The following is a 26,542-nucleotide window of genomic DNA, read 5'->3' on the forward strand; positions in this document are numbered from 1 at the left end:
TATATTGATGGTAGTTTTTTCCTGATTTTCATCAGTATGGAAGAAGAAACGTCATTGTTTTGGGAGCTAGAGAACTTTAATTCTATAGAGTTCTAGCATTAATGATTGGAACATAAGACAAATGCCTTAAACACTCTGGTCTTGCTTTTCTCATTTATAAAATGAGATTAGACTAGTTAATCAAACATATCTTCTGGCTGTATAAATCTATAATTCTATCCCTAGAATTCATTTCCTTATAAGCTAACCTATAGTTACATTTCATGTCAAAAAAAATTAAACTTTCAAGTGCAAAACAAATAAGAGAAAGTCTTTACATGGCATAGATAACATGCTCAAGTTTTGTTTCAAACTACTAGAAAAAAAAATAATCCTACATGAAATATATCTTCGGTATCTTAAAGGTTGTGTAGTTGTCCTTTTAATAAATAAATCCCATTATTTCCTTTTCCTCCAAAAAATAATTGTTTAATGTTCATAATCACCAGATTATGAAGACACAAAAGAAATTTGAAACAATGATTGTAATATTTCAAATAGTTTTTTTTTTTTTTTTATCCAAAACAATGTAGATGAGAGATGAAATAAGAATAGTAACTCCAGGAGTAGTTGATAAAAAGGGTATATCTTGCATTGGGAGAGGTTACATATTGGCAAAAACAAGATTAGGGTTTGTTGTTGTTGGGTTATTTTTTCTTTTGCTAGTGGCAATTGACAATCCAAAAGCTCTTCCCTCTTTCATAAGAGTCTGTCTCTCCATTAAGTCCCCCAAGGAGATTTGCAAGCCAAAGGCAGATGGAGACAATAGACATTCCTTGTTCAAATGAACAAGCTGAGTTCATTTGTCAGAAATTGCAGAAACATTTCCATGAAGGCTGATTTGCAAACAAAGTCTGTACAGGGCAGACCTGCCTGGTGCTAGTCTTTTATGTAGATATCCTACATGGATTTAATATGCCATTTACACAAAAATTAATACTTAAAGCAACATTTACAGGAACTTGTTCCAAGTCCCAGTCCCAAGGCAATCTCTATCTCCTTTTTTTTTCCTGAGGGCTTGTTTGAATATCTAGATCTTTTCTTTTTTTCTTCAAAACCCCTCCTTGCTCACTTATTTGTTTGCTTGTTTTTGTTTTTTAAAGAAAAAATAGTATAAAGTGATCTTTCTCCCTTGAATATGACTAGGGTAGGGTAATCAGGAATTTGTCCAAGGGTGCTACAGTTTAAAAGTTGTTAATTGCACTTCCAGTCTTCTGCAACCCTAAAAACAGCTGAGCATAGCTGTTAGCAAGAAAAATTGGATAAACCAGGAAACTGCCAAATGACTTATGCTTTCTTCCCCTTATAGGTACATTCCAGAGGTGGTACTATCTGCATTTGGAGGCATTATTTGTCTTTACAAATAAAGCATATAGTAAAACCCTTTTAGTGAAAAGAGCACAACCTTATATTTGACCTTTAGAAAATAAAAAAAAAATGTAGAGGAAGTCCTTAGCATTCTAATATTTATAGCTTAAGAATGCTAGAAAGCAAGGAATTAACATGGCTTAATAATTGTTAAAAATTAAAATAATCTGCATTTGGGGAGTTAAAATTGAGATTAATGTTCAATATTGGAGTCAAGAGACCTAGGTTATAGCCTTGGTTCTATAATTAATTATCTGAAACATTGGGCACATCATTTAACTCCTCTGGACTTCAATTTCTTCATATATAAAATGAAAGGGTTGGAGAAAATTGTTTCTAATATCTTTTCCAGTTCTAAATTCTTTGATTTTATGGTCCCACATCTTTTCTTAGTAGGGTATGTGAACATTTCTACTTTGATTTCATTGATAACAAATAATTCTTTGCATAATATCTGCTCATCTTTCATGGAAAAGGCAATAAACATTAACACAGATACAGGCAATTTGATTAAATTTCCACAGTACCAAACCATGAAACAAACCCTAGTGTTGAGAAGGAAGATTTCATTAGGGGAATGGGCCAAGAAATAAAATGGCCATACCTTTTTATGCATCCTTAATCCTACACCATTCTTTCTTCTCCAGAAGACTGCCCCCTTTAAAATTCCCACTCTCTCTCTCAATTTCTCCCTATCTACTAGGTTCTTACATAAAACACCTGCATTTCTCTCCCATCTTTAAAACAACCTTCACTTGAGATGACTCCCTTGCCAGTCATCATCCTATATCTCTCCTTCCCTTCTTAGTTTAAACTTGAGAAAGCTCACTACTGATTCAGTGCCTTAACTTTCACTCTTCTCATTCTATTATAAACCCTCTTCAATCTGGCTTTTGCTTCATCAATCAACTGAAATTTCTCTGTTCAAATTCACCAATGATTTTTAAATAATAGTTTATTTCTCCCTCCCCAATTAGATGTGAAACCAAATTTTAACATTTGTCTTTTTAAGTTTTGACTTCCAAATTCTATTCCTCCCTCCTTCCCCAAATCTAATATAGGTTATACATGTGGAATCATGTAAATCATTTCCATATTAGTAATTTAGTGCAAGAAGAGTCAGAAAGAAAGAAAGGAAAAAGGGGAAAGAACAAAACAAGGAAGAAGAAAAAAGACAGAGAGGAAGGAAGGAAAGGAGGAATAAAGGAAGAAAGGAAGATAAGAAGGAAAGAAGAAAGAAAGGCAGGAAGGAGGGCAGGAGGGCAGGGAGGCAGGAAGGAAGGAAGGGAGGGAGGAAAGAAGAAAGGACACAGTGGATAGAGCACTGGCCTTGGAGTCAGAAGGTTAGGAGTTCAAATCCAGCTCAGACAGTTGATACTGATGAATTGTGAGACCTTGGGTAAGTCACATAACCCAGATTGCCTTATATCCAGGACCATCTCCAGTTCTCCTGATCCATGTCTAGCCACTGGACCCAGATGCCTCTGGAGGAGAAAGTGAGACTGGTGACTTAGCACAACACCCCCTCACTCAAATTCAATTCATGTGTTTGTCATGGCATCACCTCCCTGATGTCATGGGCTTCTACAAGAACAAAAGACAAACATCATTCAGACATAGGTTCTTTTATCTGGAGGTGGACAGCATTTTTCATCATGAGTCTTTTGGAATTGACTAATGATCTATTAATTGCCGAATCCAATGCCTTTTTTCCTCAGTCCTTATCTTTATCAACTTCTCTACTGCATTTGTTAGTTTTGATCAAACTCTTCCTCTGGATATTCTTTCTTCTGTTTTCATTATACTGTTCTTTCCTTGTTCTCCTCTTCTCAGACTGACCCTGCTTTCTTAGGTTGTTTTACTCAGTTTCCTTCTTCAAGATCATTCCCATGAACCTTTGCTGTCCCCCAAGGCTCTGTTCTGTGTCCTCCTCTCTTTGTTACTATTTATTTCTTTACTATTTTGCCACTTCTTCCATTATGTTCCATTTTGAACTGGGGAGAGCTGGGTTTGAATATTATCCCTTTAAATATACTGTCTTTATGAGGAGGGACAAGTCATTTAGATAATAAGAGCTCTCTAAGATAATGAAAGTGCCAACCTGAACTAGAAAAAAAAGAATTTCTTTATCTGGATGGTCCCTCATTCAATGAAATCACAACTCCAAATCCCATTCATTCTCATTATTCCCCAACTACTCTCCAGATTTCCTCTAATATATTAGCATTTCATCCTAAAGCTATAATGACAATTCTTGAATTCACACATCTAAATGTGACCTCTCCCTCTACTTGGAGGAAGCTATCTAGTACAACTGAGTCTTCAGTCCTTTCCAAACTTCCTCTTCAATGCCTCCACATGCCTTGGTCTCCCCTTCCCATCTCTTTTCATCTTCCTTTTACATGCTGTCTTTCCCATTAGAATATAATTCCACTGAAGATAGGAACTGCCTTTCTTTCCACTAAAACACACACACACACACACACACACACACACACACACACACACACACATTCTCTGCACTTGGTATAGTATATGCTAATAAATACTAGTTGACTGCCTGACTGACTATTCCACATACATATGTTTAAAAACACATGGTGTTTAAGGTGGTGCAGTGGATAGAGTACCAGCCCTGGAGTTCAAATCTGGCCTGACACTTAATAATTGCCTAGCTGTGTGACCTTGGGCAAGTCACTCTTAACCCCAGTACCTTAAATAAATAAAATAAATAAAAATTTTTTATATATATAGAAAAAAGTTAAAAAACACATACACACATACAGACATATGCACAAAAATATTTTATATATAAAGCATATATATATATATATTTTATATATATATATTTATATATATATATATATATATATATATATAGAGAGAGAGAGAGAGAGAGAGAGAGAGAGAGAGGAGAGAGAGAGATGCATATAATATTTTGTCCTTTATTTTCAAAGAAGACTATGACATCAGGGAGGTGATGTCATGACAAGCACATGAATTGGATCTGAGTGAGGGGATACTGTCCTAAGTCACCAGTTTTACTTTCTCCTCTGGAGACATTTGAGTCCAGTGGACAGACATGAATCAAGATGACTGGAGATGGCCCTGAATGCCAGGAAGCAACAGAGCTGGTCTTGGATTCAGGAAAACTTGGTTCTGGTCTTGTCTCTTATAGATGAGCTATGTGAATGAATTACTCACATAATCTCCCAAAGTCCTAGAATGTCCTATAAGATTATAAATTACAGAACAAGGTCCTCATTTGCATTAAAGACTTCCTCATCAGGAGCTCCCAATAGTAAATATATCACAAGTCCAGTCAAACATGTGTGCACACATCTACACAAACCAGAAATTCATAGAGAGATTGTTATTTATAATAAGTTACCAATTTCTACATTTGTTTATCATCAGGCATATTTGAAAGACACCAAACAAAAGATATCTCTCTCTTTGTAAGCATTCCCACAGTAGTTTTCATAAGGGCCATGCTAACAATTCCTTTGTTCTATTTTATTTCATACATAGTTTAACATGTATATCTCATTGTATAAACTCAAAAAGGGCAGATGAATGAGGTATAATGAAAAGACTAGAATTTTAAACCTGTACCTGAGAAGGAACACAAGACTCAGATAGGACATTGTTTATCTCCTCTATGATAGTGGTGAATGTCTTTACATCTTGATAAGAATAATCAGAGGATTGTTGAACAAGGTTATCTCTAATGTTATGTCTTTCATGGAATCTTATATAATTTTGATACCGACATGGAGATAATTTGCTGGGGAAAAGCCTTTAAGGTGGAATTTTTTTCTACTAAATTAATGCTTTTTATGGTAATCAAAGCTGGGCAGTGGTAAAAGGGGATCTATTTACCCTTATGATATTCTTATGAAATTTGTCCCATTTACATAGGTGTATTATTCTCATAGAATTTTGTTGTTGTTGAAAAAGTCATATAAAGGAGTGGTGGTAGTAATTTATATTCTACATGTCTCTGTCTCTGTTTCACTGCCTCTGTTTTGTTGTTATTCAATTGATCAGTCATTTCTGACTCCTCATGACCCCATAGACCATAGCATGTCAGACCATTCTATCCTCCAGTTTCTCTGGAAGTCTGTCCAAGTTCATGTTTGTTGTTTCCATGACACTATTTATCCATCTCATCCTTTGCTCTCCCCTTTTCCTTTTGCCTTCAACTTTTCCCAACATGAGACTTTTTCCAGTGAGATCTGTCTCCTTATTATATGGCAAAATATCCAAGCTTTAGTTTCAGTATTTAACTTTCCAGTGAACAACCTGAATTAAATTCTTTAAGTATTGACTGATTTGATATTATTGTTATCTAAGGGACTCACAAAAGTTTCCTACAATTCCACCATTATAAAGTGTCGATTCTGTGGCTCTCAGCTTTCTTATATGTCTGTCTCTGCCTCTCCTCTCCCTCAACTTACCAAGAGTTGTTCTACACTTTATGATTTTTCCCATGTGATGCTATTTTGAGTACTGATCCCTCAAAGTCCCCAGAATTGTATCATTGCACTCTACATAACGCTAACCTAATCCAGATTCTTTTTTCTATCTTCATTTTCTTCAAGGTTATTTTAATTCCCTCCTGATGTGAACTTAGAGGCAGTTAGATGATTTAGTGAATAGAGTATAAGAACTGAAATCAGCAATTACTTAACTTGGCATCTTAGATATTTACTTGCCTTATGACTCTGGGTAAGTCACAGGGAGGCTCAGGAAAGATCAAAGATAACATATTTAAATTGATTTGCAAACCTTGAAATGCTACATGAATTTTTGTTATTTATCATTATGTTGAAGAATTTTTAGGATTGTGATTTTGGAGTCTAAATGTGGTAATTCCACTGTTCTTAAAGGTGAATAGACTGTCATACAATCATGGCACATCTTCTTTATGTTTGCCATCCTTTTAGTTCTCCTGATCTTGGGATGACTGCTTAGTTGGTCTCTCACCATGCCTTTCTTAAAACTGACTGTTCTTTGCAATAGTTTTATGAGGTGATACTTTTCATAATATTTTATCATACTTCTCCATAATATAACTTTATACAACTAAACTGGTGTTGTCTTTGGCTTCCATATCTCTACTTGGCAAAGAAATCAAATATTTGCTGCCTGAGGTGGGTTTTTTTTTTTTTGCTCCCCTTGCTGTGGCAATTGGAAAAAATCAGTTAGAATGTGAAAAAAATATGTATGTATGTATGTGTATATGTATATATATATATATATTTATTGTGTGTGTATATATATATATATATATATATACAAACACACATATATATTTACAGATACATATACATTTATTTACTTTCTTGCATTCATCTCCATTTTGGGGGGGATATCAATACTTTGTTCAAATGGATCAGTACTATAGTCATTAATTGTATGGTATATCTTGTTCTCATTTTTATTCATCTTTTTAATTTTGATCAGTGCTAACTGGTCTGATCTGGTCTAATTGTACAGAAAGGTGAGTCAGGAATGACACCCACATCAGTAATGAATTGTTTTCAATATGCAAAAATACAATTAATTTCATTTCTATCATATTTGTTCCTCTACATGTCTAGGACCATCTGATTCCTTTCTCAAAGAAAGCATCCCAGTTGTAATACAACTAGATATAAGGATTCTAAGTAGTCTCCAAGGCCTCTTTTACTCTACTTATAATTCATATTTTTCAATATACTATTGCTATCATATGATTACCTTTGCATTGAGTTCACTGAGTTTCAAAATATCTGTCAATTTAATTTAGAGGAACTTAAAAGAGTTATTGTAGAATTTAGAGGAACTTAAGGAGTTATTGTAGAATTTTCTGTCTTCACATAATCTGCAAGTGATGTTGGCAAAGGTATTGCCATTATTTTCAGAGTGACCTTTTTGGAAATATCTGAATGAATATTAGAAGAGGAGATGACAAATTGTCCCTTGATATGGTATTTCTTTTTGCTACTGGATTCATGAAAAAAATAATTCCTCTAGCTTAATCATTCAGTTCTAAAGAGAAACTATGGGGTTATACTTCTATTTAGCTGCAACTTACTTTGTTTCCTTCTTTCATTTTTAGAAGAATTCCAGATGAAGATGATTCCATTCTTCGAGGAAGATGTCTACTTGCTGGTGACAGGATAAGGCTCTCCATTTAAAGAAGCAAAAATCAAGTTTATTTTTAGAGATAAGTCTAAGAACTGCGTAATCTTAAACTACTTTAAGACAGAACCAAGATGACAGATTAAAGGCAACTAGCAGAACTCTCACAACATTCCCCTCCAAACAACCTTAAATAATGTATCAAATCAAAATTTGGAGCAACAGAACCAAGAAAGAGTCAAAATGAGATATGTTTTTCTGAACTGGGAAAATTTAGAAGGTCAGGTGGAGAACTTTGTGACATCAGGGTTGAAGAAGCCTATCTAGAGTTCACAGATGTGGTTGTAGCAACAGCAGCAGTAGATTCAGGACATTTCAACCCAAAAATAGTACCAGTGATCAGACAACTGGTCTGAAAGATATTACAGGGGATTTTTTTTTACCTGGTATTGGGCATGGTTGGCATTGGGTGCTTGTACACAGTTCTGAGTCATGGTTCCTGGGGTTGGTCCAAAGGAAGTAGGATCCTAGTCACAGTTCCAAGACAAAGAGAGCACTAGTGCTTAAAATTGCAAGAGTCCTTCCTGGGCAAAAATGAGATTGCAGATCATAAGATCAGTAACCATGCTTCTCCCGGGATCACACACATTGGAAGAATCAAAACCTTGAAGATGCCAAGCACTAGCTCTGAAAACAGCGGCACAAAACCCCCAAAGCTTGGAACAGTGCTTTTTCTATCCTGACAGGAACAGAGCCTAATTTTAACATAAGATTCAAAAATCAAGAAATAGACTGGGGAAAATGAGCATACAAGAAAAAAAGAATTGAAACAACTACAACAAAAAAAGTTACTATGATGACAGGGAAAACCAAGTCATAAACTCAGAAGACTACAATATGAAAATTGTTACAAGCAAGGGCTCAAAGAAAAATGCTAATTAAACCTAAGCCCACAAAAGATAAGAGTGGTAGAGGGAATTTAAGGGGAAAATGGAAGTGATACAGGAAAATTAAAAAAGAAAACTAACAGTATGATAAGAGGTAAAAAAAAATCCTGAAGAAAATAACAACTCAGAAATTGAATTAGCCTAAAGATAAAAGAGGTACAAAAATTTATTTAAAAAAAAAGAACTTTTGGGGAGGATAGGTGGTGCAACTCCTGCGGTCAGGAGTACCTCAGTTCAAATCTGGCCTCATAAACTTAATAATTACCTAGCTGTGTGGCCTTGGGCAAGCCACTTAACCCCATTGCCTTGCAAAAAAAACTAAAAAATTAAAAATTAAAAAAAAATTTAAAAAACTTTTAGAAGTAGAATTGAACAAATGAGGAGAAAATTATACAAAAGCTCACACTGAAGAAAACAATTACTTAAAAGTTAGAATTGGGCAAGTGAAGCTAAAGACTCCATGAGGCATCAAGAAACAATAAGACAACATCAAAACAATAAAAAAACAGAAGAAAATGTGAAATTTTTCATTGGGAAAACAAGTGACCTGGGAAATATATGATGAGATAATCTAAAAATCACTGAACTACTTGAAAGCTATGATCAGAAAAAATTGCTCAATGTCATATTTCAAGAGATCATCAAGGAAAACTCCTCTGATATCTTAGATCTGAAGAATCAAGTGGAAATTGAAAGAGTCTACCAGTTACCTCCTGAAAGTGTTTCCAGGGGGCAGCTAGGTGGCACAGTGGATAAAGCACCGGCCCTGGAGTCAGGAAGACCTGAATTCAAATCCAACTTCAAACACTTAATAATTACCTAGCTGTGTGACCATTTGACCCCATTGCCTTGCAACAAAAAAAAAGTTTCCAAAAGGAAAAATACAAGGAATATTATGATCAAATTCCAGACCTCCCAGGTTAAAGAGAAAAATACTTAAAGCAATCAGAAGTAATCAATACAAATATTATGAAGTATGAGTCAGCATAACATAAGATTTAGTGACTTTCATGTGAAAGGAGCAGAAGGCTTGCAATATGATATTCTAGAAGACAAAGGAGTTAGGATTACAACCAAGAAGAGCTTACCAAGCAAAACTTAACATGATCCTTCAGGGGAAAATGTATATTTAATGAAACAGAGGACTTTAAAGTATTCCTGATGGAAAGACTAGGGTTGAATAAATAATCAGTATTCAAACAACAGATTTGAGAGAAACATAAAAAAGGTAAATATGAAAGAGTAATCATGAGAGTCTCAATAATACTTTCCAATGTAACTCTTAAAATCTTTATCATAAAGAGAGTATACATAGACAGAAGGCATGAATGTGGGTAGATTATATTGAGATGATCTCAAAAAATTGAATTTCTGAGAAAATTGAGTGATCTGGAAGAAGGAGAAAGAGAAAGGTAGAATGGGAATTTTTTTACATAAAAGAGGTATACAAGGAAGAACTTTTACAGTGTAGAAGAAAATGAGGAAATAATGTCTGAATCTCACTCTCTTTAGGTTGCTTCAAATAAATAAAATTATGTACATGCAATAAATTCAGTATAGAAATATATTTTATCCAATAGGGAAATAGGAGGGTGAAGGGATAAGAAAAATGAGAGAACAGATAAAAGTAGGCATTAGTTGGTTAGAAGCAAATAAATTTTTGATAAAGCATGGAGGTAATGATTGGTTTGAAGTGGAATAGACTTTTGAGGAGAAGTAGGGTAAAAAGAGAGAGAAAAAAAATAAGAAACCAGAATGGGAGAGAAATGAAGAGTTAGGAATCATAATTGTGAATGGGATGTGGTCACCCATAAAACAAAAGTGAATAGTAAAATGAATCAGAAGCCAGAATTCAACAATATATTATTTACAAGAGACACACAAAAACAAAAAGACAGGCATTGAGTTAAAATACAGGATTGGAGCATAATCTAATATGCTTGAGCTGAACTTTAAAAAAGACAGGAGAGGCAATCTAATCTCAGACAATGCAAAAGCAAAAAGAAATCTAATTAAAATGGATAATCAGGGAAACTAAATTTTGCTAAAGTGTACCATAGACAATGGGAATAAGGTAACTAGATCACTAGTCCATCTTATTTATGGTTGGAACTATGATGGTATCTAATTGTCTTTAAATCTCTTACTTTTGTTCTTGATTAATAAAAACATTCTTGGCAAATACTTTATCTCTGGTATGTGTTTTGCTGATCTAAGAATTTCACCTCTAGTGGGACAATTCAAATGCCCTGGCCAACCTTCTTAATCAATGGTCCCAGTTCCCAACACCAACAAAATAAGAACCGAGGTTCTATTACATTATTCCTATTTGGGGTTTCCAGACCTCTTGGACCTACCTTGAATAATAACTTTTTCAATGTAAAAGTTTTGGGGCCCTGAAGAATACTAAGAGCAATAAGGGGACTCTGGTAGTCATGGGGGTGACTTACCTTAAGACAGACTGCCAGCTTGATCTTAAGATCCAGCTACAAGCTTTTTAACTGAAGCAACTTTAATATACACTATTGGAGTGGAATTAGCATGGCTGCTGGCACCAGACTTGTCCTCCAGTGGATCCTTGTTAAATGATTTAAAGTATACTCATTCCAATTACTGGGACTCAAAAGAGTCCTATATTGTATGTGTGTTTTTCTAATCATTATCCCCTCTGGGTGGGAGTAGGAGATTTGTGTTCCTGCTGCCTTCCTTGGATGTGGGAGCCCTTTCTCTGGTTCCCTCTGTGGGCAGCTCCTGGGAAATCAAAGTCTTTGGGTTCTAGGGGAGTATGGGTACAATAATTGAGAGGAAAGGGTCATACTGGCAATTAGAGCATCATGAGACAAGTTTGAATATCCCTTTTGTCATCAATTTGTTGCTAGAAAATCACATCCTGATGCTTCTGGCCAGTTCTACTGGTTCACTGAGGTGCCTCACTGATATAGGATGGAACCATATCCATAAGTTCATGGATATGGGGCAGTTAGGTGGTGACATGGATAAAGTACCAGCCCTGGAGTCAGGAGAACCTGTGTTCAAATCCCGACACAGATACTTAATAATTGCCTAGCTGTGTGACCCTGGTTAAGTCACTTAACTCCATTGCCTTAAATAAATAAAATTAAAAAAAAAAAAGACCATGGATTCCCATTGCCTTCACCAGAAGTCCTGTTTCCTATAAAATCAGACCTTGGGATGAAACAGTTCTAAAAAGGCACTGAGAAGAATGTCTTTGTACAATATTTGCCTCACTATAATAAACATAATGAGCAGGTCATGCCATCATTCATTTGATATCATGACCTTCTTTGGTTACAAAAGATGACACCATAGACAATGAAATAACATTTTTTACATCAAATTCCTCTGATTAAAGACCATTAAAGATCTCATTTTTCAAATTTATATCTCTATATATAATCCATATGTGTATATATAATATATATGAGTCAGATTTACAAAAATAGAGCCATTCCCCAGTTGATAAATAATCAAATAATATAAATAGGGAATTTTCAGAAATCAAAACTATCTATAGTCATATGAAAAATGATCTGAATCACTATTGATTAGAAAAAGTACCCTGACGTACTGCCTCAGACTTATGAGAAATGACAAATGTTGAAGGGATTGAGGGAAAAATAGGTATGGAAATGAACTGTTGGTGGAGGAGTAAACTGGTTCAACTATTCGTTAGAACAATTTGGAACCAGGTCCAAAGGGCTACAAAACTCAGTAATATCATTATGTATGTATTACTAGGTATGTATCACAAAGAGATCAAAGGAAAATAAATAGCAGTTAAATGTACAAAAATATTTATAGCTACTCTTTTTATTCTTGTCAAAAAATTAGAAATCAAGGGAATGCTCATCAGATGGGGAATGACTAAAGAAGTTGTGGAAATTATTGTGAATAGAGTAGTATGGTAATATAATAAATGATGAGGAAAGGGATGCTTTCAGAAAAACATAGCAAGACCTCTATGAACTGATATGAAATTAAATGAGAAGAACTGAGGGGTCATACTAATGACTATTCTGATTAATACATCACTCTAATACAATTCCAAAGGATTCATGATGAAAAAATACTATCCATCTCCAAACAAAAAATTGATGAACTCAGAGAAATTTGTTTTTTCATTTTTCTTACTTTTTTTGAAATATGACTAAAATAGAAATATGTTTAGCATAATTTTAATTTATAATTAATATATTACTTACCTTCTCATCTGGTATGGGAAGGAGAGAATTTGGAATTCAAAATTCAAAAAGAGAAGAATATTAAAAATAAATATATTAAACAAAATTTTTAGAACTGTGTAATCTCATGAACCTTGTAGCCCATTCTTTGCTACAATTTCATTATGTCACTAAGAAGTGGAAGAAAGCCAGGAAGGACTAAGAGTCATTTTGTATTTTTCTTAGTTTGCAAGGTTGCCATGGCCAACTAATTTATCACCAACTGGTCAGACTACAGGAATTATACTTCTATGTTCATAGCAAGGTTGGCTCTCAAAAGGGATTAATGGTATGCGTCAGGGCCTCTATGTGTTTCCATTACAGTGACACATAGCTTGTCATAGCTTGTCTTTTTCTGACAAACCTTAAAGGATTTAGGGTCCCCTCCACCACATGATGAGACATTAAAGGAGACTTTTTGAACTGAGGGATTAGAATTTGTTTATTCATTAACTTTAATAAAATGTGCCCTTATTTTTAAAAGAGCATATTGGATGATCATCTATTATGAATAGCTCAGAATTTTGAATATATATATATATATATGTATATATATATATACATATATATATACATATATATATGTATATATATATATATATATATATATATATATGTATATCCAACACTAGTTGCAATTGCTGTAAGCCCCTCTTTCCCTGAGGGAAATACCTATAGTCCCTTCCTCTTAGTTGGCATTCAATTTGTGGAGCTCAATCAGTTGCCTCTGAAGCAATGAAAATCTACTAAGAAACACCACAGAGTATCTATACAACTGATTTAGACATATTCTTATTCTATTTGTTCTGAGAAAAAATATTTTCCTTGGAATTAAATCTATTTAGCTGGATATGCAGGGATGGCATATGAAGCATGATGCCCCTCTTTGTAACTATCATACAGTTTCTACCTGGTAGAAAAAAGTGACAGTGATATGGATGCAAAGTCATAAATGTGTCTTCTAGCCATTTATGTTTCCCATTATTTTGCTAGTTTCTACACAAGTTTCATTACTTAAGTGGTTTTCATGAATCACTTTATTTCACCAACTGACTATTGAGACTATATATATATATATATATATATAACTATTCTATTCTATTATATGACATATATATGACTATTGAGAGCCATGAGCAAGTCATACTTCCTACCCTCAAGAAATATAATATAGGAAGCAATTTATCTGAACTTTGTATTTACATCAACAATCAATGCAATGCTCAATATAGAGTAGTAATAAATAGAATATAAACTATATCATTTAAAGTCCTTCACAATAGGGTTCCAACCTACGTTTATTTGCTGATTGTACTTTACTCTCCTCCATAAATATTGCATCCTTGCCAAACTAACCATCTGAACAATTCCTCTTACATAGAACTCAATTTTCTGTCTCCTATGCCTGGAATATAGTTTTTTTTTTTTGTTTTTACTATCATCTGGTTCTGCTCAAGAATCATATCTAAGTAAACTCAACTCTTTTCTAATATCATGTCTTTTCCTGCCTTCTCAAAAACACTTTGTATACATATTCTGTATATGTGTAGGCAGTCTCCTCTCTACTAAACTACAAACTCCTTGAGATTAGGGCGCGTTTTGTTGTTTTTGATCGTCCCCAGTGTCTAGCCTAGTATATAATATGTTCTTGATGAATGTATGTTGATTAGTTGATTAAACACTCTCTTCTATTGCATTACTTAAAAATAAAAGATTCATACATAAAAAGCAACAATGCAAGTATGTATAACACTGATTTATGCTTATGCAGCACCTAAAGAGGTAGGTAAAACACTCCTCTCTCTCTCTCTCTCTCTCTCTCTCTCTCTCTCTCTCTCTCTCTCTCTCTCTCATATATATATATATTTACTTTATATATATTTGCATATATATATATTTACTTTATGTGTATGGAACAAATGTAAATGAAATATTAACCTGTCCTCAAAAATCTTGCTATCAAATAGAAGAGATAATCCAATAAATATAATATACAATAAAAGCACAAAAGGCAATATATATTTTGAGAGCCAATTAGACTAGAGTTTTAAAGATTTAATACTAAATCTATTTGAGAAATAAATAAAAATCCAGTATAGAGTAATTTCTCACCTTTGTGAGTTACTTCTTAAATTGGAGTTCATAATTTGCTTTTTTTAGGGTTTTTTTTTTTTGCAAGACAATGGGTCTAAGTGACTTGTCCAAGGTCACACAGCTAGGTAATTAGTAAATTTTTGAGGTCGAATTTGAACTCAGGTCCTCCAGACTCCAGGGCTGATTCTCTATCCACTCTGCCTCCTAGCTGCCCCTGATTTGCTATTTTAAAATTATCATGATGGCATCACCTTCTTGATGTCATGGTCCTCTTTGAGAACAAAGGGCAAAGAACAACAAACACAGGAAGAAAGGACTCATACATATAAAAATATATATAGCAAAACTTTGGGTTAAAGTAAAGAAGAATTAAAGTAGATTTTTCTCAGGTTAGAAAATGCCTGAATAAATTAGAGTACATTGATTTAGTAGCCTATTAATGTACTCTATGACAAATATGAAGGATTCAAAGAATTTAGAAAGTTCCATGTGAACTGGTACATAGGAACATTGTACATATTTACCACAATATGATAAAGGGAAAAATGTGAAATACTTTACTTTAAAATTAAGCAACCAAAAAAGACTCCAAAAGAATGATGATGATAATGATGATGAAATATGTTTCCCAATTCTTGGAAGAAAGGTTATAGACATTCAGAATTTTACCTTACTCTACTTATTTGTAACAAGGCAAGGCTTCTATTTGATAAAGGGGAAATGGAAAAACAAATTAGAGATATAAAAAAATCATCAAAATTTATTTAAAAGACACAAAAGAAAACAAAAATAAGTTCAGAGAGAGAGAGGAAAACAAGCAGACCAATTTTGTCACCCCTTTGTTAAATTTAACTTGTGCTTTAAATACTATAAGTAAAAAAGTCACAATTTTATTTATAATCATCATTTTGTTCTTTATAATATTGAAATTTTTAATCAAGTTCATAATAAAAAGAAATAATTGTTATAAAAAGAATCAAAATTATATATATATATATATATATGTATATGAAAGGATAATAAATACATGATGGGCATGGATAAGACTATTCATTTGTAGATAGCACAAGTGCTACCCTAATATCCTTAACCTGAGAAAAGACCTAGAGAAGTGCTTCTATCTAATTGGTGAATCGCTTATGAAGAATTGAAAAATGGATATTTCTAAGTATCATACAGGAAGAGGTCATTAATGAATTGTGAAATTCATCAATAAAGGAAAAACCCATATCAGTGAAATCATTGATCTATCAAAGTATCAAAATATATTTCCATTATAAAATTAAATATGTTTTTCCATGGGGGGGGTAGAGAAGAAAGATAAAAACAAATCTCCAACTGGCCTAGAAACATGATTGAGTGTTATTACACAATCTTGTCTAAGCTGATCAGCTAATTACATTTGCCTTGGTTTCTACCTTTGCCCTAGCTGTTGTATGCTTTATAGTCATTCTGTTGGTTTATACCCAGTGCCAGCCACCCACAGTACATCTAATATCACTCAGGTCAATTTTCATTATCATCAACATACTGAAAGGAAAAGAGTCAGAATTTTGGCACACTACTTGTAAAACCACTTATGCTAATCCTTAACACTTCATATTGTCATATTTTCCTGGCATAAAATCCATAGCCATTTCTTTAAACCCCCTTACACAAGTTGCAAACTTACTGTGTGTAAAACTGATCACTCTGTCTTATGAAGCCTCTAGACAGTGCCATGCATAGAGTTCTGAATCTGGAGTCAGGAAGTCCCAAATTCAAATCTGTACTCAGACTAGCTGTGTGATCCTTGGTAAATCACTTAATCCTGTTTGTCTCAACTGTGAAATGGAATTAATGATAGTACTTACTTTCCATGAATATTAGAAGGATAAAATGAGATGATATTTGTAAAAAGTGCTCAGGTGCTCAGTACTTATAAAATTCTAGCTCTTGGGCGGCTAGGTGGTGCAGTGGATAGAGCATTGGCCCTGGAGTCAGGAGTACCTGAGTTCAAATCTGGCCTCAGACACTTAATAATTACTTAGCTGTGTGGCCTTGGGCAAGCCACTTAACCCCATTTGCCTTGCAAAAAACCTAAAAAAAAAGTTCTAGCTCTTATAAATGCTTATTCCTTCCCTCCTTGTGATCTGGTCTTAACTCTTTTTCCTGGTATCAGGTACACCTCTTCCATCTTCCTCATGGTATAAAACCATTTGCTCCACTCTCCATAGGTATAAAGAGTACATAGAGTTCATTCAAAAAGGAAAGCTATACTGCATCATCCTTCCTGTTTTCAATTTGGAATTATAGTTGTTAACAAATGAATAGATTACCAGAGTCTTCCAAGAGTTTGTCTTGGATTGCTCAGTTAGTGCAGATTCAAGATAAATGGGGAAATTTATTTATAGATCACCAATGTGATCTTATCCTCTGTGGGAATTCTGATAGGTTATAAAAATAAGACCTGTTTATTAATTCCCTTGGGTCTTTTGTATTTTATGCATTTTTGATAGATTAAATTAAAGCAATCTCATACCCAATATCCTTTTAGCACTTATCAATGGTGTTAGTACCTCTTATATGCATTTATGGGAACCTAGTCATAAGCTATATCTTGGGAGGACAAGACAACCAGAATTCATCCTATTGGTTTGAGGTCAGAGTTCTTCAGCTACAGGATGTGAGGGACACTATAAAGAGGAACAGTTTTATTGGATTACATGGAAATGCTTGCTGGACATAGGAATCAAGATAGCCCATTTCAATTCCCACTTCAAAAGCTTCTTAACAATGCAATTATGGGTAAATAATTCTTCCATTTTTTACTCCATTTCCTCTTCCATAAATTAGTACATATGCTACCATTTTTAGATAACTGCTTTGGAAATCTTAAAATGTTTTATAGATGTAACTTACATTTAGTAATAATTAAAAGTAGTATACTATAGGGATTAAGTGACTTGTGAAAGTGTGGTCCCTTATTAATACCCCATTGTCAGAAAGCTACATTGAGTTCCCCAAGCCAAATAAAGGGAACTAAAGGTAGGTGTCACTCACCATTTACTGCTGTTGCTATTATATGCTATTTATTGTTAAACTAGGAATTTATTTGCAGTAGTTGACGTGGAATATTTGGACTTGGAATTTTTCAGGTTTTTTTTTTTTGTTTTGTTTACAGAGTGCTGATTCATACAGAAGTGGTAACTCTAGTTTAACGTGTGAATTATGCTTGCCTGTGCGGCTTTTCTTTCCCATTGAAACAGAAATGATCCCAGTGAGTGAAAAGCAAAGATAAGCTGAGAATAGAGTTGCAATCTTAGTTTGTGCAGGTGCTGTTTTGTTAATGTCTTGGTGCATATGCATTGTATTTTTGCACACACAGAAATAGTCATTTTTTTAGAATGCATATTACAATATTCAGCTCATTACAAGTCATGACAAAGCCCTGTTGGAACTACAGAGAGGACTCATATTCTTCCTATATTGAAAAGCGGCTTCCATTGTATCTCAAAGAAGTCTAGATCAAGAAATATCAACTGGCAATTTGCTTTGTGGGTTGTTTACAGACTAGATAGTTCTGCCTTACATTTGTTATATGTAGTGTTGAAACAGCCATACCCCTCTCAACATGGCAGCTTTGAGGCCCATCCTCTCCAATGTGCTCTCTGATGATAAAATTTGCACTAGGCCCAACTGAATCTTTAAGTCATGAATTTCCCTCCCTTCCCCTATTCAGAGTTGAAATAAACCACTTCATAAAAACCTCATAAATTTTTCCCTATGTGCACTTGAGTTAAAAGACCCTCTTGCGCTGTGTGTTCAGCTCTGTGGGGACTCAGTGTAACAATCGGCTTGTTGTGAGATCAAAGTAGGGCATCCTCCAGATCTCAGAATTCCTAATGTGGCCGTGTAATGCATCTATCAAGCCTTCTGAGTGCACTCGTTTTCAAAAAAGTGAGGGGGGGAAAAGGGCATTTCATCACAATACATAATACATTCAAAATTTGATACAGTTTATAGAATCAAAAATAATTATCCCCTCAATAGATAGAATAACTTTGTGACTTTTCACAGTTCTTTCTATTTACATTTTAGAAATTTTCCATTATTTCTAAGAAATGGATCCTTTATTCTCCTTCCAGTGAAAAAATTATTACCTTGAATTGTAATGTGTAAGTCACAGCTTTAATTCTTTAAAGTATATGGGCAGTGGGTTTTGTATATATATGTGTTGTCCTACACTCATATGCTATGTTTTCTAATGTTCCTACCAATATTCTCTTTTTAGAAATAAAGAATTATAATGAATGTTATACATGCGGTTCCTTCCTGGCTTTCCCAAGACATATCCTTAGAAGTGGTTCTGTCCTTACTAATTTCTGACTTGAATTTTCTCTCACCAGGACCTGGCTAACTTTGGTGTCTCTATCCTTAGGTCTGTTTTCTAGTTTACTCTCTATTTAAATAACAGTTTATAGAGTCATTGGTACTGTATTGAAAAATCCTTCAAGAGATCATCAAGTCTAAGAAAGTAAGGTATTATTACCCTAATTTTATACAAAAGATAATGGAGATCCCAAGAGGTTAGATGATGTGCTCAAGGTCACACAGCTAGTAATTTGTGGGGGGGGGGGGTTATTTTTATTTATTTATTTATTTTTTATTCATATGCACATATATATTTTTAAGTAAAATTTCCTTCAACCCTCTCTTTCCACACCTCTCTCCTCAGGAATGAATAGTTGGGTTAGCATTGTACATACATATTTTAATAAACATGTTTACAGATTAGTAATTTTCAGTATCAGAATCAGGATTAAGGGAAAGAGATATATAAGAGATAATTTTTATGAAGTGTTCATCAGATTCTGAAGGGTTGTTTGTGTGTGTGTGTGTGTGTGTTTTGTTTTGTTGTCTCTCTTTCTCTGGATGAGGAAAATATAGTCCATAGGCAGTCTAATAGAGTTGTCCTAACTCTCTGAACTGTTGAAGGGAGCTGCTTCCATCAAGATTGTTCATCTCATAATGTTGTTGATGTGTTCTCTTGGTTCTATTCTCTTCACTTAGCATCAGATCCCATTAGTCATTCCTTGAGTCCAACCATTTATGATTTCTTATAGAACAATAGTATTCCATAGTATTCATGAAATATAACTTCTTTAGTCATTTCCCAATTGATGGTCATCCCCTCAATTTACAATTCTTTGTACATTACAAAAAAAACTGCAATGAATATTTTGGAATATGTAGGACTTTTCCTTTTTTATGATTTCTTCTAGATATAGGCCTAGAATTGGAATTGCTGGGTCAAAAGGTATGAATAGTTTTATTGTTCTCCATCTTGCTTTCTGGAATAGTTGGATCCATTCACAACTCCACCAGCAATGCATCAATGTCCCAGTACTCCCACATCAGCTAGTAATTTGTAAAAGGAGGATTAGAATTCAAATCTTAGATTCTTGATGCTGTGTTTATAATACTTCTTCGCACTAACCATTCTCAGTTGTACTTGAATCTCAGTTGTCTCACAAATCTTTTTTTTATTTATTTCTCAAAATTATAGATTTAGGCCTGAACCAAAAGGAAACTCAATTGTCATCAACTTCAACTTTTTCATTTTCTAAGTGAGGAAACTGAGAGACATGAAGGTTAAGTGATATGCCTAGAATCAATATCTGAGGTGGTATTTGAACCTAGCCTTTCTGATTCCAGTGCCCTACCCACTATAACACACTGATTCATTTCCACTCCTAAAGTGCCACTGTGATAGCAACTATTCCAAACCAATTTGCTATCACATTTTGCCATCCCTAATATGTTTCTTGATCTTGGCACTTGGGATTATTCTCTAGTGTGGCTCTCTGCCTGTTTTGCAACTTTGCTGCCAGTGAAGATAAAAAGCAAGGGCAGGTAAAGAATACAGTATCCTTCAAGAAAAATATAAGAACCCAAATATAAAAAATATAGTGATTCTTCCATGGTGGCAAAGAATTGAGAACTAAGGGAAAGCCCATTAATTGAGGAATTGCTGAACAACTTATGCCATATGAACACGATTAAATACCATTGTTCTGTAAAAAAATGAAGGAAATGGTTACAAAAAAATCTGGGAAGACTTATATGAACTGATACAAAGCAAAGTGAGTGAGACTTGGAAAAATAATTATTTTGCAAAAAAGAATCAACTGTGAAAGACTTTGTGACAATGATCAATATAATGATCCACCACAACTCCAAATACTGTGTTGATATTTGTCCTTAGTTCTCAAAGAATGATAACAAGTGAGGTGATGCCATGACAAGTAAGTGAATTGGATTTGTTGAGGGGGGGGAGGTAGGGGACAGGGAGTGCTGTGCTTAGTCACCAGTTTCAACTTTTTCTTCCAGAACCATCCAAATCTGATGACCAAAGGTGAAACAGTAGGACAGGAGATGGCCTTGAATGTGAGGCATTCGGGGTTAAGTGATTTGATTTGCCCAAGGTCACACAGCTAGTAAGTATTCAAGTGTCTAAGGTCGAATTCTAGCTCAGTTCCTCCTGTCTATAGTTCTGGTGCTCTAACCCTACTCCAAAAATGCTTCAAGGTAAAGAATTGATAGACCCAGAGTACAGATTGAGCATATTATTTATTTATTTATTTTTCTTGGGATTTATTTTTGGAACATGGATAATGCAGTATGACTTCACATATATAGAGGATACTGTATTTCTTTTTTCTCGAAGAATGGAAATAGGGAGAGAATATGGAACTGAAAATAGGAGGAATTTTTGTTTTTTAAAAAAGTATGATGTAAGAAATAGTCTCTGAATGAACTATAGTGAGCTGAAGACTCAATCAGTCCAGCAACTAGCCTGCTTAGTACCAGCTATGTCCTAGTCACATTGCTATGTGCTGCAAATAAAAAAAAAGATAAAAATGTCAAGGAACTCATACTGTAACTATATTGTGAAGAAATAATATCAAAGAAGGGATAGATCCCTGCTTGAAATAGATAATAAGGTGATATTGAAGAATAGGGGAAAAAAAAAGAAAATGCTGTTCAAATGTTTCTTTTTTTCTGCCAAAGTTAATGATTTTTGAATTAAAGAAAACAGGACAAAAATGTCTCATAGGAATTTGATATTCTAGATAAACAGGGACATAGTAAATGAGTACCTGACTGTACCTGATGAATTAAAATCACCAGATGGCTTACAGCTTAGCATATTAAAAAGTATTGATATGTATGATTATTGAACCACTATTAGTGATCTTTGAAAGAAAAAAGATATCACAGGACTAAGATTGGTAAGTGTTGTCCTGATTGCTTTAAAAGGAAAGAGAGTAGTATACAGACTATAGGCAACTGAAATTGTCTTGGATTTCTGGAAAACTTCAAAAATATAATATTAAAGCAACGGTTAAAGAAAATGTTTTACTTAGGTGTTAGTCAACTATTTATAAAGTCTCCATTGATTTTTTTTGTGGAAAAGAGAGATGAGTTAGGCAGTAGTATGATTAGTTGGACTTGAGTTTAGTTGAATGGCCTAATCTAAAGAATTATCTTATTATCTAAATAATTTTATATTGCCTTAGAAAAGAATTCATAATGCCAAATATCCAAGCATGGTTTTGAACTGTTCAACACTTTTGCCAATCATGTAGGAAAAGACATAGATGGAGCTTATCAAATTGCCATATGAAAAAGACTAAGAGGAATAATTTACATATGGATGAAGGTAACTATTCAAAAAGTTATTAACAAGCTAGAAAATTGGACCAAATATAATATGATAAAATTTAATAGGATTGAATATATGGTCATAGAGTAGTTAAAAAATCCTAAATACAAAAATGTTAATATAAAAGTCTGAAAAAAGATTTAGACATTTTTATGAACTGTAAGATGAATGGGAATCAAAAGCTTGAAGTGCTGGCCAAAAAACTTTTATAAAACCTCAGAGAGGAATAGTTATCAGGATTAGGAAGTTGATAGTCCCAATATATTCTGCCTTGGTCAAAGTTTACCTGGAATATTGCATGTAGGGTAACACATTTTAGGAAGGACATTGATAAGCTGGAGAGTGTCCAGAAAAAAAAAAGAAGACACAACAGTGGTTAAGATAATGAAGAACCTCAATATCATGTCATATAAGGATCAATTGAAGGAACTGGATGTTTAAGCAAGAAAAGGAATGAAAAATTGATTGAATGAATGAATGAATGAATGAACAGGAAAAGAAACATTAGTTAAAAACTATGCAGTTGCCAAGCACTCTGCTAAATTCTGGAGATAGAAGTAGAAAAATTGAAATAATTCCTCTCCTCAAGGATTTCACACTCTAACATTCAGCTATGGGGTAGATGGAAAGGCACAGTTAGGTGGAACAGTGGATAGCCTTGGAGTCTGGAGGATAGGAGTTCGAATTCTGCCTCAGACACTTGGTATTTCTGTGTGACCTTGGGCAAATCACTTAATCCTGATTGCCTCTCATCCAGGGCCATCTCCAGTCATCCTAATTCATATCAGGCCACTGGACCTAGATATCTCTGGAGGAGAAAATGAAACTGGTAACTTAGCACAGCACCCTTCACTCAAATCCAATTCATATGTTTGCCATGGCATCATCATCATCCCTGATGCCATGGTCTTCTTCAGAATGAAGGACAAACATTAGATGGAAAGGCCCAGAATTCATGAGCACATTGATGGGACATATGGCATGAGCCAAAGGTCTTTAAGTTATAAAAAGAGATCTTATGACAATTCTGGGCAACCATAGGGTAATAGAGGCAAAGCAGACAAGATGACCTCAGAAGAAATCAATAACAAGAAAAAGAATAAGACCTGGTGGTTCTCCATGTCATCATTTTCCATCTCATACAAGTCCTGGAAGCAGTTAAAAGCCTGGGCTAAGGGAGAAGAAAGGGTGGAGGATGTTCCCAATTGTAAAGATATTCTTGGAGTCAGCTATTCTAGATGGGTTCTGGGATGGTCAAGGGTCAATAATGTGGAGGAGGGGAAAAATAGGGAGATGGGCTTAGTAGCTGGATTCAGGTATTTAAAGGATTGCCATATGGAAGAAGGATCAAACTGTTCTACTTGGCCCTCCAGGCAAGACTAGAAGCAATTGGCAAAAGATGCAAACTGAAAAATTTGGACTTAATATAAGGAGCAATTTACTATCAATTGAAACTACCTAACAATGAAACAATCTTTTGAAGTATAGTAGTGGACTTCTTCTTACCAAAGAACTTCAAGTTTAACTAATTGTAGGCTATGCTGTAGAGGACATTTGGGGTCAGAATTGAATTTCAATTCATTGGTCTCTGTGATCCTTTCCAATTCTGTGATTCTATGAATCTAAATACAGTATCACCGAACTCAAGTCTGGAAGAAGTTTAACAGATCAGAGATGTTTGGAAACAAACCAATTCTGAAAGCTTCTGTCTGGAAAGTTTGCCTCAGACAGAATGACTACTTTAAAACTAATGTTTAAGTGGGTCATTTTATAAAGTACAACATAGATTAACAGACTGTAGAATAATAATATTTAGATTTCCTAGGACTTCAGAAACTTGAAGTCCTCATTTGATAAAACTTGAAGTCCTGGGAATTTAGGTGTTTACTCAATACAAGTGGTAAAAACCAGAGAGGGGAGTAAAACTCAAATTCTGTGACCAGTACACCAAATTGTCTCCCTTTCTAGAGATAAACAAGATCCTTGAAGTCATCTAATTCAATCCCCCCCATTTTACAGGTCAGTGTGGTTAATTGAGCTGTCCTAGACCACAAAGGTGGTAGGATGCAAAGCTAAGATTTGAATATATGTTCTGTTACAACATTCTTAAAAACAACAGCAACAATAAATATTGTGTGAAGGAATTGTTCATAAGAATAGTATTAGAATAAAGCTGGTTGCTGCTTGTCCACTATAATGGTAATTTATTCATGAAAAAGAGATTTTCCCTATTTATCTGGCTACTAGAATATGAATAGAGAACATGTGCTCAGCCTTTGGTGGGAAAAAGTTCAGTATCTGCATTTATATACACAGAAATCTCTGACATCACTCATTTGGGAGATATTTTGATTTTGTAACAAATTTCCCTTATTCTCTTCAAGATATTACAAAAAATTAAGTTAATTGGTTAACAAAATTGATGTGCAGATATTAATTAATGACTTGATTGTTTCCAGACTCAATTGTTATAATTCATTGTTTTCTATTTGGTTAGTGTTGTCAGATTGTAGTTGGTACATTATGCCATTATCAGTTTTCACAAGACCCTGATAATTTGTTTATATATTTAGATTTTTTGAATGTCTTCATTTACTTCCTGAAAGATATAGAGCTAATAAAAAAATCTCCATCATTGAATCTGTTAAATGTTTTATATCTGCTTTACACTGAACAATAGATTTTTTTCCCTTGGATTGCTTTGTCTACTTGACTAATTTTTTTTTTGACAGCAATTCATCCTCCCTTTCACTCTAATCTAATAATGACATTAAATAAATACTATGTGCTAATAATTGTTCTACATGCAGAGAATGTAAGAACAAAAGGAAAACATTTCCTGGCTTCAAAGTGCTTATATTCTACTAGAGTTATGTAACTATGAACAGATAGATATGTATATCCTAATTTCTGAAGCGATTACTGGGGGGGGGGGAGAACAAATAAGGGGTATAAATCTAGAAGTTAGACCATTCTAGAAGATAACTTGAATGCAGAGCTGTAACTATGGCCCATTAGTAAAACACAGAAGAAAAGAGGAAATAGTAATTATCACATTAGTCTATGAAACAGGAAATCATTGGATAGTTTGGCTTCCAAAAAATCTTATTGCAATATGATTTGTACACAGTGGCTATCTGCAGTGACAGGTATTACTGAGTAATTGTGATGTATATTTTCTTAAGCAAAAGTCCTTTTCTACTTTCTGGCTTATTCTAATGCAACTTTCCTCCACAGAAGTCAAAAGTAAAATGAGCAAAATATAGTAGCTGCAAAGTGACAATTTAAATTTGATGTCAGTCAGACTGTTTCAGTAATTAAAACTATTTAGAAATAGAATGATTTGTCTCTCTGGCAAGGTAGTAGGTTCTCCCTAGGTCTTAAAGCAAGGATTGAATGAGTATATTAGTAAAGTTTTAGTGGATATTCCTTTCAGGTATAATCTTCTAAATCTGATTATCTGTGATGCTATATTTCTGTCATGCAGATATAATCATTCTGAAAAAAAAAACATTCTGAGGAGCTAAGGCAAAAAACTCAGTGTCATGGAATATCAGAATATCAGAAATGCCACAGGACCAGGAATCAAGAGAAATGGGTTCTATATGCATATCCTATAACCTAACAGTACCATTCTAGGTAAGTAATGAAGAAAAAATAAAAAAAGAAGAAAAGAACTATATGTAAGGAGATATTTATAGCAACTCTTTTATGGTGGCAAGGAGTTGGAAATTGGGTGGATGCCCATCAGTTGGGGAATGGCTGAATAAATTGTCTATATGTTTGTGATGGAATACCATTATGCTATAAGAAATGATGAACAAGTTCCTTTCAAAAAAATCTGAAAAGACTTATATGAGCTGATGTAAATGACATGCACTATGTACAAAGTAACTGTAATATTTTACGATGATCAGTTGTGAATGACTTAACAGCATCCAAGACAACTTTGAAAAATTTATGATGAAAAAATGCTACCCATCCTCAGAGAAAGAAATGTTGGTATCTGAATACAG

The sequence above is a fragment of the Macrotis lagotis genome, chromosome X (genome assembly GCF_037893015.1).
Source record: "Macrotis lagotis isolate mMagLag1 chromosome X, bilby.v1.9.chrom.fasta, whole genome shotgun sequence".
In the NCBI taxonomy this organism is placed as follows: domain Eukaryota; kingdom Metazoa; phylum Chordata; class Mammalia; order Peramelemorphia; family Peramelidae; genus Macrotis; species Macrotis lagotis.